Source organism: Pogoniulus pusillus, chromosome 9 (assembly GCF_015220805.1).
Source record: "Pogoniulus pusillus isolate bPogPus1 chromosome 9, bPogPus1.pri, whole genome shotgun sequence".
Taxonomy (NCBI): Eukaryota; Metazoa; Chordata; class Aves; order Piciformes; family Lybiidae; genus Pogoniulus; species Pogoniulus pusillus.
The window spans coordinates 8,714,460-8,730,281 of record NC_087272.1 but is presented as its reverse complement, the minus strand read 5'-3'; the positions used below and the strand labels follow the sequence as shown (position 1 = coordinate 8,730,281).

General features: G+C 42.6%; 1 protein-coding gene across 1 annotated transcript in view; it reads right to left on the bottom strand.

Moving 5' to 3' along the window:
- RPL34 (ribosomal protein L34) overlaps window positions 1–15,822 on the bottom strand; it is a 174,814-nt gene that overhangs the window by 99,706 nt on the left and 59,286 nt on the right. The window contains exon 2 of the mRNA XM_064148476.1: window positions 9,723–9,795. The gene's annotated coding sequence lies outside the window, so the exon portion shown is untranslated. The remainder of the gene's footprint in view (window positions 1–9,722; window positions 9,796–15,822) is intronic.

The following is a 15,822-nucleotide window of genomic DNA, read 5'->3' as shown; positions in this document are numbered from 1 at the left end:
GAGCAGCTGCTGCCTGAAGGAGAGAGGATGATCTAGTACTTAAGATACTGATTCAGTTCCCTCTCCCTAACAAGTTGCTTCATTATTCTATCCTGCCATTCTCCATCTGAGAAATAATCCTCCTCTACTACATGGTAGTGGTGTAAGTATAAATAGAGAGTGGTAGGCACTCAGATATCAGGAGAGCAGGAGGCATGTAAATCTCTAAGATGTAGCTGGAGGAGCAGAAGAAAACCTATAATGACTCTGTGAAGAGCTCTTGGGTCCTACAGTTTAGGCTTAACTTCAGCAATTGCCCTTTGTGTATCTTCCAAAACGTGGCATTCTGAATGTGCTGAAGACTTCAGGGAAGAATTTGGGTTCAATTCAAAGAACACGCCTGCCTAAACCTTCCTTCTGGATGGAGTAATCAGAGGGGGGTTCACTTACAGTATTTCTCCCTTAACATAAATTATGTGAGGCTAATGTGTCAGTCTTAGAAGTTCCTCCACCTGGAGATGGGACTTCTGCCAATTATGTCATAATTTTTTCTTGCCTGAAGTGCCTCACATTCATTGTGCAGGAATCAGAACCCTAAGTAGTTCAGGTGGGGAGTAGATTTCCCGTGACGATGAAGTATATTTCACTCTAGACTTTTAGGCCAGCTTCCTGCCACTTCATAACAAAAATGTGATTAATGATACATAAAATCCACATTTTGGAATAGAAAATAAATTGGGCCATTGCAGCATTTCAGTCTGTCTGGGGAACTTTTATTCTGTCATTGCTTGACAACATCATTTTTGCAGAATAAAACAACACTTCGTACTGAGGGAATTTCACTTCTGTGTTAAAGTATGGTTTTGCTGGAAAATGGTGTAGAGGCAAGGCTTGAATTTAGGAAAAGATTAATAGATTAGATAAGCTCTTTCTAAAAGGATATGCCAAGACACTTTTTTACAGATGGAATTGTAGTAGGCATAATCTTATTTTAAGTGGAAAAAAAATAAATAATGGATGAAGAGAGTTTATTTTTACACAGGACTATAAAGAGCTGATTTTTTTTTTCCTGGGTGGATAGCAAAATAGAGAGTTTTAGCAATTACAGCGAGTCACAGAAGCACTTAGGTTGGGAAAGGCCTAAAAGATCATTGAGTCCAACCATTAACCTTACTCTATGAAGTCCATTAAAGCATGTTGTCAGCCAAATAAGTTTTACAAGCAGGTTTATTGTGTCGATGCACAATTTAGACTTGACGTAGAGATTTTTAACCAGACATCTCCAACAGCTTCCTGAAGATGGGAAATAGCATTCTGCAGGGGAGTGAGGGAGACAGAAACCAATGAAGTGACCTCTCAAGGGATCTAATTGGTCAAAGAACAGAGAATGGAGAAGAGCTGTCTTCACTTACACTCTAGCCTTACACACTGGACTTCTGTGGCTTACACTGATTACACTATATGCAGTGTCTATTTTGTTTTGGCCTTAAACCACTGACAGACTGGAATATAGTGACTTTTATACTCTGGTTTCCAACTATTTGTCTGTTCTGGGATTTCAAGCTGCTTTATTTTGCTGGAGAAAGTCTCCACATTCACAAGGAACAAAGGGGGACTAAAGGATGGTGATGAAAGGACAATGAATGATCTTGTTTTGGATAGCTTCCTTTTATCCAACCTTTGGACAACTCATCCAAGTCTACTTCACATCGTTTGATGAGATCACAGCAAGACTGGCGATGCCTGTTAGAATCACGCTCTGGAAGGGAAAACTTTTAGGCCAGTCTGCAACTCAAATGAACACCACACAAAAACTATGAGATGTTGCAAGGCCTTGCAATTTATCATGTGACATACCCATTGCATTCCTTTTTAGCTTCTCGTGTCTGTCTTTTCTTGCTGCTCGCTTTCTTCTTTTACCATTCTAGTCTGTTATATCTTTCCCTTTCTCTCCACAAGATGCCCAGACCCTAAGCCCAAAGGCAGCAGCCACACTGTGCCCAGTGCAATGGAAACTCACAGCTATTACCAGGCTCAATTGCAAGCCAGAAGCTTCTTCCTTCAAGCTCAAGTCCAGTAACTCAGCTACCCAGGGTAGGCAAGTGCAACATCCTCATGTGAAATGAGGAAACTTGGCCATGATTAACTGGTAGCATCCCTCCTGGAGCTGATGAGGCTATGAATTTCAGAGTCAGCACTAACAATAGGGACTGCTGATCCTATTTCATATCAGAACTCAAGCTTCTGGTGGGAAATAGAATGAAATTCTGTTGTCTGAGTTAAGTTTTTATCATTTGGGGGTGAATTTTGGCAATGCCACGATGGAACCAAGCTGAGCGCTAAGATGCTTTGCTGCCAGAACAGGCTTCTTGCATAGTTCTGAATGGTTTGCTATCACCATTGAAAAATCACTGTTTCAGTTGTAAAAGAGAGGAAAGCAAAAGGTAGTAAGACATTCTGATTGAGTGAGGGTAGATGCATAATAGCCTTGTAAAATTGAAAGGCAGCATACAAAGACCTCAGTTTTAATATCTGTGACTTGTTTTCACTGACTGCAGCTGGTTGATCAAGTAATGGAGCAGAAGAGATGTCTGCCAAGCTCCTGGTCCCTAGCATTTCTGGGTCACCAAAAAACTTCAAGATCATACAGCTGGAAGAGAGTAAAAGTTGCTCAGCAACATTTCTGCAGGGATTTCCACACGGCAAAGGAAAAGGGGAGCCTGAGCTTACATGGAAGGTTCAAGTTCAGAAACAGCTCCAAAACCACAGAGTGATTATTTACCTGGTACCAGCTTTGGCTGGAAAAAAACAAAACAAAGCAAAACAAAACAACACAACCAAAACACACACACAACCCACACACACCAACACAAAACGAAACCAAACCCCAACAAAAACAACAAACCACACACACACAGATGAAACTGATGGCTTAACTACATTTAGAAAATGATTTCTGAGCTACAAAAACAGTTATTTGAGCAGTTGGTGCTGGAAGACTTGTAGCCTTCACATTAGCAGATCATCCTCTATCACCTTCTGACTGTATCCAAGAACCCAGTTCTGGCTGGTGGGCAAAAGAATCATTAATATTTCAATTGCACTGTATCTAAACTCAATCCTAACTTGGTGTGCTAGTTTGAAGCTAGCTAGAATGTTTTGGTGAGAAGAACTAGATTACAGGCTGTGAAAGAAAAACAATGGTGATGTCTGCTTCACTCATAGGCTTGCTGAGATGTATAAGAACAAGAGTATAAACATAGATATGGGAGTTGCTCTCTGTCCAGGCTGTGGGCTGCATTTCTTTCTAACCTCACCTTCCATCTCTCTGATTAACCCACTTGCTTCCTAACCCCCCCAGCCAACCCTCCATTCTTCCTTGGGGCACAAGGCAACATCTGGAGTAAGGTAGAGGGATGGGAGAAGGTGAAAGGGTGGTTGGGAGCACCTCCTGGGGACTCAGGTTTCTGGGAGGGGAGTTGTGTTTCTGTATTACCTTTTACCTTGTACATTTCTGTCTATAACTATATATACTGTAAATATCTGCTTGTATATTCTGATAAGCTGTAAATATAAACTTCATTCAATTTCCAGAACTGGCTGAGTCTAGTCTGGGTGATTTTACTAAGTGTGAGGGGAGGGGTAACACCCAAACCATCACACTTGGCCCACAACCTTAGTATGGGCTGATGTATCTATCCCAACCTCATAGTCATCACCTGCCATCTTCTGTACTATTTTCTTTTTTCCTGAGCAAAGGAGAGTGATGTGACCTTGGAAGAAGGGTCATTTGTAAAGAAACAGGGAAAATACTTCCTGTAACCTAGAACTCAGCAATGTTAATGAATTCTACTCCTTACATGCCAGGTTTAATTAGCAAATGGGAAGGCAGAAGGCATTTTGTGTTTATCTATCTATTTCCTCTTACTTTAGGATTGTATGATAAAGCCATATGGCAGGGCTAAGCTATTGCAACCATCACAACATGTCAGCAACTGTGACTCAGTCTGAACACATTACATGCAGGAAGAGAAAGATTCAAAGATAAGATATTAGGACTGAAATCAATACAGGATTCTCTTTTACATATCCCAACAGTCTCATTAACTTCAAAGTAGCTGATATGAATGTAATTAAAGAGCAGAACAAACAGCAAAAGGGGAAGGGAAAAAAAACCCCTACAACACAGGGCCCTGTTTCAAGATCCTCACTAAAATGGCATAGCACAGGGCTGTACTGTAAATCACAGGATGCACTCTGTCAGATGCTGCAGAAATCTTTAAAACAAACAATAGTGACATTTTAAACAGTGTAAACTGTATGAAGGCAGGCATCTGCAGCCTAAACACAAATAAGTGCTGCCACCAGAGAGTAGTGTTAAACAACAGCCAACATGTTCTTGATGCTCTGATGTGCTACACCCAAATCACAGTCAGCTGGTGGAACTGAACCTGCTCTCTGCTCAAACCAGGTAATCCTGCTAGAGAGAACCAGGTGTGCCATGATGGAGCTGGATACTGGAGACTGTGAAAGTCATCTCTGCATGGTAGCAGCACATCCCAGTGCAGCACCGAAACACACCTCATTGCTATTAACTCTGACTCAACCTGTTGGGCTGTTGCCAGGTTCACAAGGTAACACTTGAAATTAAATGAGAACGCTTTGGTGTCTCAGGTGTCATCCCATTCATGCTTAGAGAGGTCAAGTGTTTGTGAAACAAAAGCTGATCTCGAAGGCAGTGATGGCAGCTACTGCAAAGAGGACGCAAGGTTGGTCGAAGGTGTTTTCCATGTGCAGTGGATAATGGGCTTGGTTGGGCAGCCCGAGGCAAGCTGCACTGCTTCTGGGCACAATGTCTCAGCCTCCCCAGAAACAGCACAGCTCAGTCCCCAGGCACCTTGAAGGTGATAGCGACACATTGATAACAGGCAAAGCACAGCTACAGGAAAAGAAGCGGAGGCTCCAGAGGGAAAACATCTTCTGGCATTTTTCATGAACTCTAAATTCCTAAATCCTCCCCCTCCTAAGCATCCCCCAAATACGAACCAAGGGATCAATGGATCAACGGGATAATCACATGGAATGTCTTTAACGAAGCATCAGCCTCTATTTCCTGCATGCTTTGCTGAATGCTCCTACCAAGTGCTAAATTAAAATTTAGGGTAGTGCTAATTGAAGTCACATTTGTGTGTGCTGCGTGCTGTTAGGCAGGAGGAGATTTCTTTTGCTGGAGATTAAAACTTCAGTAATGTCTTTTTGTGCTTATACCAGTTTAATGCAAAAGCAAAACATAATTATAGGAGGCTGTTAATGGATTAGATGGCCAGTGTTGCTCTCTAGCTGTGTTCCAGTTTTTCCTCTCTTGGCTTTGTGCTGTCTGTTGTCATCTCCTAATTATCTGTTCCTTTTTCAGTTGGCAGCTTTAATAGTTTGAGGGTATTATTCAAACCCAAATTAATTTGTGTTTTTCAGGAATTGCTTAAAAGAGTAGGAGTTTTATTTGGAGCTTGATAGGGCAATAAAATTTTTATCAGATGCAAAATAGATTTTCTTTTCTTGGCCAACTTTCACTGCCACAAAACTATTCACATTGATCAGCAAGAGCAGAGGAAGTTCTGCTATTGCAAAATAAAACAAGAACTTCTGTGAGTGCCTGGCAGCTGATTTGTTCCTGCACAGCTTAGCAGCAGCAGCTACCACCCACTGTAGTTTCTAAGGGCAGAAAGCTACGTCACTTTCAAAACACTGAAGACCACCTCTGCTCAGCATTTGAACTGCTGATAATGTTAAGTTCAAGAATATACAGGAAGAAATTTGTCATTACAATCTCAGGATCTTCAATCCTGCAACCAATTCATTAATACATAAGAATACTACTCAGCATTTACATAGTGACAAATCCTACTAGGTGCTGCAAAACGTACAAGTCATTTCAGAGCACAGGAGCATTAAGTATCTTTCAGCCATTCTTCCTCATTTAGGCACTGTTCTCAGAGTCAAAGAACTGCTGCAGTCAGAAAAGACCTTTCAGATCATTGAGTCCAACCACTATCTAACTCCACCAAATATGATACCAAACCATGAACCTCAGCACCACATTTCTGCACCCTTAAACACTTCCATCTTGAACACCTTCTCCTTGAACACCAGGAATGGTTTTGTCACCAACCACAAAAAAATACAATGAAAAAGAATTAGTTGCAGAAATTACAACCATTGCAAGAGTTTAAGGAGAAAAACACTCAATGAAAGTGTTTCCTAATAGACACTGAGAAAACATGGTATTTACAGAAGCTGATGTTCCAGATGTGCTAGCTTCCAGCATGCTCCGTGTCTACAGGGAAGCAGGATGTATTGAAGAGTTTATTACCACAGCCAGAACCACCTTTGCAAGATTAAAACATCCTTTATATTCTCTCTTGAAAACCATCTCTTGGGGAAAAGGTGTGAAAGAGGAAAAGAGAGAGAGATGAAGACAAAACAAATACAAAAAGAGTTAATTTGAAGCCAATCAAATCCCATTTTTTAACTCTGCATCAGAAATCTCTTTTCTTTCATTACTGAATGCATTTTCAAAGACATGCTGATAGTTTTGAGGGGAATTCCACATCTCACAGCTGTGCAATCTGCCCTGCAGTGTATCCCTTGCCTTGCTGGCCCACCTGCTTACTGCAAAACACCCTGAACTCCCCAGCACTGACACTGTGCTGGTAGAGCTGTGCTGTGGGCTTAGAATCATAGAATTGTAGAATTAGTTTGGTTGGAAAAGATCTCTAAGATCAAGTCCAACTGTCAACCCAACACCACCACAGCTATTAAACCATGTTCCAAAGTGCCATGTTTACAAGGTGTTTAAACACCCTGGGACAGTGACTCCACCACCTTCCCTGTGCCTTCCTTTACTCTTTCAGTAAAGACATTACTCCTAATATCCAACTTAAACCTTCCCTGGTGTATCTTGAGGCCATTTCCTCTCATTCAATCACTCAATACTAGGAATAAGAGGCCCAGCCCCATCTCACTATAATCACCTTTTAGGTACTTGCAGAAGGTGGTCTTGACTTGTTGCTGATATCCTGCAAAGACCATGCCTAGCCTCCTATTTTACAGCAAAAGTGGTAAAGTTCAAAAAACACACACAAATCAGCCAGAAAAAAAAACCCTATTGTTCCCTTGCAGCATGCTTTATTATATTATGTATGGTCATCTGTTAATAATGCATGGCTTAAAAGCAATTGCATTGAACAGTTTCATTTTAAGAACAACATGTTAAGAATGCAGCTTCTGAGAAAGGCTCTGCCCTTGTTCCACATTCAAACTCTAGCCCACAAACTGAGCAAAGAAAAAAAAAAACCAGCCATCCTTTAAGAATTCATGCTTCAAAACATCATGTAACTCTAGCCTTAAGTACTGCCCATTTCATAGTCATTTTACTTTTGACTGCTTTTGTTTTCCTCTTCATTTATGTTGGTTCAACAGCACATAACAAAATTTTCATTTCAACTCTTGCTGTGCATTCAGGTGCCAACAAATGTGTTGTACTCCACCTGTTTCAAAGCTCATTTAGTGGTGCAAGATTATGTCCTTTTGTTCTCAGGAGGGCAAAACCAGTCTTATTATCATGGAAAATTATAAGGACTGACCTTTGGCTCTGAAAAAAAAAGTGGTAACTCCTTACAACTCCTTACCTGACCTACAACTCCTGACCTGAATACAACCTGAAGGGAGATCGTAGCCAGGTGGGGGTTGGTCTCTTCTCCCAGCAATAGAACAAGGGGACGCAGTCTCAAGTTGTGCTGGGGGAAGTCTAGGCTGGATGTTAGGAGGAAGTTGTTGCCAGAGAGAGTGATTGGCATTGGAATGGGCTGCCCAGGGAGGTGGTGGAGTCACCATCCCTGGAGGTGTTCAAGAAAAGTCTGCATGAGGCACTTAGTGCCATGGTCTGGTTGATTGGATAGGGCTGGGTGCTAGGTTGGACTGGCTGATCTTGGAGGTCTCTTCCAACCTGGTTGATTCTATGATTCTACTCCATAGTATGGCCCCTTGGTAGCTGGCAGAGCACTAAAACATATACTGTATCTGGCAGAGATCTTTTCAGCTTTCATCTGACATGTGCATTAGCTGCTGAGTTGCCTAAGCTGGTGATAGAGCAATGGATCAAGTCCAGACCTGGTGGATCATATCTGATGGGCAGGCATATTGATGGGAAAGCACACATTCATTTTCACAAAAGACATGGAGCTGAAGTCAGAGGCAAGCTACCCCCTCTCCCTTTTTAGTGGATTTCAAAGAATGGTTTTGGTTGGAAGGGACCTCAAAGATCATCCAGTTCCAACCCCCCACCTTAGGCAGGGACACGTCCCACTAGAACAGGTCACTCAAGGCCTTAGGGAACTTAGGACATTCCCTCCTTTTTGGTGACAACTAACACACAGCCAGCTCCAGCAGCACCAAACACTGTCACTGAAGAGCAAAACACACTCACTGGCCTGCCAAAATGGGGGAGCAAGAACACCACTGTACAACACAATCATCCACAGACAGAAGGTGAAAGAAATATCATTTTCACCTCAGTCTGAGAATGGCCAAGCAGACTTTTTTTTTTTCCAAAGCAAAATCCCAGTCTTTTCAATTCAGCTAATTGCTATGGGGAAAGTAAACCACATGGACAATCTGCATCATTTTCACAGAACCTCAGAATGTCAGGGACTGGAAGGGACCTTGAAAGATCATCCAGTCCAACCCCCATGCCAGAGCAGGATCACCACCTATACCAGATCACAGGAATGCATCTAGGCAAGTCTTGAATATCTCCAGAGAGGGAAACTCCACAACCTCCCTGGGCAGCCTGTTCCAGCGTTCTGTCACCCTCACAGCAAAAAAAGTTCTTCCTCATGTTGCCATGGAACTTCCTATGCCTCAGCTTTCACCCGTTGCCCCTTGTCCTGTCATTGGGTATCATCAAGTAGAGCCTGGCTCCCCTCTCTTGGCACTTACCTTTCACATCTTTATAAACATGAAAGAGGCCACATGTGAGTGTTGCAACATTTCATGCTAACTCCTCCTTAGAGTCCCTTGGTTACAATGTACTCTCTGCTTCACTCTAGCACAACTGCAATAACCTAACCCTTAATATCACGCAAGTGATATCAAGAGCAGCTCCCAAGGTGACAGCGCGGTTCCTAGTGTGGATGCTCACCACACAGACCTCTAAGATCAGAGAGTCTCACAGTGCACACCCCCTTTACAGTGCTGGAGAACAATACAGTCCCAGAAATTGAAAGGTGAAAGCAGGCTGTCAACAGCAACAGTTTATCAGGAAAAATATGATAACTGCCAGCTGCAGCAGCCAGGGGTTCCTGCATTTAATATCACTTGCATTCATCAGGGAGTTTTGAGCAATTTATGCCAGGAATCATAGAATCCAAGTCAGCTCAATGTATGGAAAAGTACAGATGTTTTCTCTACATGACAAGAGGTTGTACTTAAAAGAGATTTTAATTACTTTAAAAGTTTTTTTTCAGAAAACCTTTTCCTCTCCCATTTGGACAAAAAGAGCATCAGGAAAATAAGGCAGGGCCAAAAGAGAAAACACTGTTTGAATTTCTGAGCCAGACTGAATCTTCAAGGCCAGCATGATAGGAAAGGCATTTGTGAAATCAAAAGCACAGAGGTCATGATTCTTCCTCATGTTCCATCCTATCCTGACTCTATAAACATTCAAACAACTAAATTTCCCTTACCTTATCAGCTCATGCAGAAAGGTCTGTGTCACTGGCCTCTTGACAATCCTTCATTTTTCCAGTTCTGTGTCACCTGCAAAGACAATCAGTGAGGATCTCCTGTGCTCCTTCAGGTCACCACTGTCTTAAATAGTGCAGAGCATAAAGAAAGCAGACAGATTAACTGCTCCAGTTCCCATAGGGCTCAAAATGTAAAGTTGCAGAACTTCATTAGCCAAATAACTTTAAGAAGTACAAAGGAGCAGCTTCAAGTCCTCTATTGTAAACAGCACATACATATGGTGCCATACCCTTAATGTCCCACCTAAATGCTTCTCCTGGGAAAAGCAGCCTTGGCAAAACAAAATCCATTGACTTATCTCTGGTTTGGGAGGGACAGATTCTCAGTACGCTCAACCTAATAGAAATGAGTGGGCCCACAGCTTTACAAGACAAAGTTTAGGTCTGCCCTAAAGGGTAAGGAATGCTATGGTGTTGAAGCAGCAGCTACATATGAAATATACACAGAACCATTAAGAGGTATCACATGAGTACAAGTACACAGACTTGCTCCATATTTTGTCTTACATGTTGGTAGAATAATAGCATTGATAAGAGAAATGTAAAAATGAAGATCTGTAGGATGCAAAAAGAAGAGAACTTTTTATTTCATTGCCTTTTGTTAGTAGCTGGTAGTTTTCTTTTCTGGTCCTCTTTGCACAAGAAGACATTTTACACGCACACGACATTAATTAGACTTGTAGAAGACATTTCAAGCCTGCCAACTCAACTGCTTTGGGCAGTATTCCACCAGATCTCCAGACAATTTGCAGCTGGAACTTCTGAAAAACTCAGACAAACGGCCACCAACTATGGCAAAACTGACTCCAAATCACACAGACCTCTGATGCATCCCAGGAGTTCAGAGGCATAGACACCATAGGAGACACTGGAGTCTCCTGGAGTACTTGCACAGTGATTATGAGCACACTGCAGAAGCTGCATGGGCACAGATCATGTTCACATGCATGTGCTCACATAGAAATATCTGATTTGCTGTGCTGGGACTTGGAGAGACTGGAGGTTACGATCTGGCTACCATTTACAGCATCTTCAGACTCCATCTTCCTATGTCTAGGATCTCCAGCAACACTTGCCATGGAGGGAAGAGGAGAGCTGAACTTTTGTTGTGATATTGAATACTAGATGTAAGGGATTCAAAAGAGAAAAACTGAAATAGGTTCTTCCATTGGCCCAAAAGTTTTGTATCCTCACAGACGCGAGGAAGCAAGCAAACACAATTTGTATCCAGCTGCCTTAACCATTGAAAAGTTAAGTCTGAGAGATGACACAAAATTCTTCTATTTTATTTTTTTTTTTAGTATCCTGATTGAGATTTGCAAACCCTGATGGCCAAACTTGGGAACTCAAAGATTTCTATGCATACTCATAGAATAACCAGGTTGGAAGAGACCTCCAAGATCATCTAGACCAACCTATCACCCATCCCAATCAACTAGGCCATGGCACTAAGTGACTGGATAGGGCTGGGTGATAGATTGGACTGGATGATCTTGGAGGTCTCTTCCGACCTGGTTGATTCTATGATTCCATGAGTATGCATACTACGTCATCTAAGTGCCAAGCACCCAGACATTGTCCTGTGTTGATGCCTTTCCCAGTCAAAAAGCCTGCTGTGCAATTAGTGAGAGCCTCCATGGCACAGAGCTGCTAGCTCTCAGGCTCTAGTGTTGCCTGAGCCCTGTGCCTTTGTCTGTGGCTTGTTCCTGATACTGTGTCACGGCACAAGAACAATGTGCAAGTCCTCAATGAGTTGCTGTCTCCAAAGAACAACATTCCTACAACCTACTAATCTGCCCCCAAAAAAAAGGCTGAAAGTCACATCTCAGACTAAAAGGGCTTTCCACTTCAAGGATTGTTCCACAATTCAGCTGACAAATACACTCAGAGAGCAGGATTTCTCAACTACCCAGTTTCCAGTAAGGGATGACCCACCCCTATTGTTAGGAGAAGTGGGAAAAGAGAAGCAGTCTCAGGGTAAGGACACAACTCGGAGAGCACCATCAGGATGCAGCACTGTGAGGAAGCTACCACTTTACCTACAAGAATAGTCAGCATTGCACAGGATCACTCACCCATATCCCCAGACTCAAAGATCAGAGATGGGTGATGTCAGGGAGGACATGAAGTCTGCTTGAGAGGCTATAAATATAAAAACCATATAAGCATGTGCTGAGTTCTGTCCAAGCCTTTACCATCCAGTTTATCCAATTACCATCCCACTTAGCTGAGCAGTGCTGAACTGAAATTCTTCAAGGTTAAGGCCCCGGGAGGAGTCCCTTTCCTGGTCAACTCTTTGATTGCATTTACCTCCATCCCTCCAAATACCCTGGATGCCCTCAAACCATTTGGGATAAGCAAACTTGTGCTGAATTTTCTGTCACTCTAGCTCATTCACTACTTAAGCAGGGGGGGAAAAAAAAAGAAACACCTCAACCTTTGCTTGTTCAGCTAGCTTATTATTGAGGATAGGCAGAGATGTCCTTCTTCCATGAATATGCTAAAATTAATCCAATTTGCATGGGAACATATAAGCAGCAAATATTTATTCATGATTGGGAGGGAACTGATCCAAGTACATAAACTGAAGGTAGACAGTGAAAAAAAAACCCACCAAACAAAAAAAACCCCAAACCCTGCATAAACATCCATCACCATAAATTTCCTACAATTAGCTGCCAGGTATAATTAATTTGTGCTTCCAGTCATATTAAATCACTAACAAGCATAACATGTTTGAAAAAGAAATAATTCAAATAAAATGTAATTAGGGAGATCCAGTTACTTCAGTCTGGGCAAAGTGACCCTCACTGTAATAGCCCAATAGTTAATGAAGCTGACTTTAAAAGAATTCCTTTTGCTCCCCATTAACATTATCTCCCCCCCTCTCCCCCCAAACTTCATACCAAAGTTTCAAAATTTAATTAAATGTGCTACACAGTCTGGAGGAGTAAATGGCAGGAGATAGGTCAGCAGCAGAAATGGCAGACCTCTTGTAAGCAGTCTGCCAACCAAAGGAGTCATATGCTGGGTTATTGTTAAACTGAAGCAGAAGAAGAAACAAAAAAATCCACAGGCATGTATATTTACACATGCTCAGATGAGTATGGTGTAATAGTGCATTTGTTAGCTAAAAGCCTTTATCCTCTAAGGATAAGATTTCAAGTGAGAGGTAAAATTGCCAGAGTGTATCTATTTTGCTAGAAGACAGATCTCTAGTTGAGAATCTTTGCTTCTAAGAGAGATCTCTGGGTTTTGAAAGAGACTCCTAGCTGTGGGCTTAAGATTGTGTTTGATCAAAACCAGCTCAGAAGGATCAGTAAAAGTCAGCACCTCACTGTCTTGACACTTTTCTACTCAAGGCCCTTAAGAAGATTGCCATGAACAGGGAGCAGAATAGCGCAGGCTTTCACAGCTTTACACAGCAACTCTGAGCACTGGTGTCTAGATTAACCACAAGCATTTCAGCAGCAACTGAGGACAACAGCAAACACAAGCATCCTTAACTCGCTCTCCAGTTGTAGTGATCATCTGCTAGAAATCTACATCCTCTGCATCAGAGCTGTGGAAAGTGGACATTATGAATCACAGAATCATACAACTGTTTTGATTGGAAGAGACCTTTAAGACTATCAAGTCCAACCATTAAGGTTCTTCATTGAGATGTCAAACAAAATTGTGTCTTTGATAGAGAATAAAGCTGGTTTGAGCAAAATTCAAATGCTCAATGGCGTAGATGAGAAGCATTCATCTGATCTGAGAGGGCCTCATTTCCATCAACTGCCTCATCAGGTTTAGGCAGCCTACAGGCACACAATTCTTGGTGAATGAGTAGCAACAAAGATTGAAAATGACAGCTTAAGCAAAAAGATAATCTACTAGCTTCTATGCTCATCTGGTGCCCTCTTACCAACACCCTTAAGCACCTAGTAACTTAGGCATCTACTATCTTGGGAAGGAAACAGGCAATGCTAAGCAATGGGATGAGAGGAAGTGGTCTCAAATTGTACTAGGGGGAGTTTAAGATGGATATCAAGAGAAATCCTTCCCTAATAGAGTGGTTAAGCATTGGACCAGGCTGCCCAGGGCAGTGGTAGAGTCACCATCCCTGGAAGTGTTTCAAAACCATGTAGATGCTGTGCTTAGGAATATGGTTTATTGGCAAACTGGCAGTGCTGGGTCAACAGTGGGACTTGACAATCTTTCCAGTCTTGGTGAGCCTATGATTCATTGTGTCTATGCAGATGTAAAGAGATGTCAGGATTTCAGAATCAGCAGCTGACTAAAATATTGGTAATTTGGTACTTAAAAAAAGGAAAATGGAGAAATAGAAAAAGCTCCTAGAAGAGATGAAGTTATAGGACACTGCAGAGATAAGGACACAGCTTCAGAGGAATGGCTGTAATACACCTGTAAGGCAGGCAAAAACAGACTCCATGCAAACACCTCTGATCCTCACTATGCCCCTGTCCTGAAATGATGAGTTGAGCTCCATCTTTCAGACTCCCCCAAACGTTTCTATATGTAAGCTGGGGAAACACGCACAAAAAAACTGTTTCAGCCTGTAGGAGCAATGGTGTGAGTAGCCAAGCCACAGAGATTCAGAAGATTTTTCTTGAGCTGTGACAAGACTTTCTCTCCACAAACCTACTGAAATCTTTACTGGAGCCTCTCTTTTTTTATTGATCTACATCAGCACCACTGCTACTTGCTTAACCAACTATGCTTTTTCTCCTCCTCTTAATGTTTCCTTCCACACACACACAACCTCCCGTTAGCCAAATTCTATCTACAAAAATACTTTTCTTAAATCACATTAATTCACAGAACCAAAGAATGGTATGGGTTGGAAGGGACCTCTGCAGATCACCTAGCCCAACTCCCAATTCAGTAAAGATCTAAGCAAAATTATTTGACAATGAAATTCTTTCTAAAAGAACAGGCATTCGTTTGCTCCATCAGTTTGCAGTGAGTTATGCTCTATTCTGTTGCTTACCCTGGCAATTTGCTTGGGTTCATAGAATGCTTTAGGTTGGAAGACACCTCCAAGATCTCCCAGTCCAAACTAGCACCCAGCCCTGTCCAATCAACCAGACCATGGCACTAAGTGCCTCATCCAGGCTTTTCTTGAACACTTCCAGGGACGGTGACTCCACCACCTCCCTGGGCAGCCCATTCCAATGTCAATCACTCTCTCTGCCAACAACTTCCTCCTAACATCCAGCCTAGACTTCCCCCAGCACAACTTGAGACTGTGTCCCCTTGTTCTGTTGCTGGTTGTCTGGGAGAAGAGACCAACCCCCACCTGGCTACAACCTCCCTTCAGGTAGTTGTAGACAGCAATGAGGTCCCCCCTGAGCCTCCTCTTCTCTAGGCTAAACAAACCCCAGCTCCCTCAGCCTCTCCTCACAGGGCTGTCCTCCAGGCCCCTCACCAGTTTTGTTGCCCTTCTCTGAACATGTTCCAGCACCTCAACATCTCTCTTGAATTGAGGAGACCAGACCTGGACACAGGACTCAAGGTGTGGCCTGACCAGTGCTAAGTACAGGGGAAGAATAACCTCCCTTGTCCTACTGGCCACACTGTTCCTGATTCAGGCCACAATACCATTGCCTCTCCTGCCCACCTGGGCACACTGCTGCCTTATCTTCAGCTACTGTCTACCAGCATCCCCAGGTCACTCTCTGCCTGGCTGCTCTCAGCCACTCTGTCCTCAGCCTGCAGTGCTGCTGGGGGTTGCAAATATTGTGGACTGCCTTTCCTAAACATCAGCTCAGCATACTCAAAACAGTGAATAAATGAGAGACAAATAAATAGATAAACCAAATAGAACATTAAGACTTTCCATAGTTCCTAGCAAAGAACACCATGATGCCAGTATACTTACACCATCCATAAATCTGTGGTTTGCTCACACTTTGTGCCATGTGCTGTGCTGTCTGCTGTCCCTTCATTGCAAAAACAACAAGTCTAACAGCTCAGGAAAGGGCACCAAGAATGAGCCCAAATGAGGAACCATAGTGACTTCTACCTTAGAATC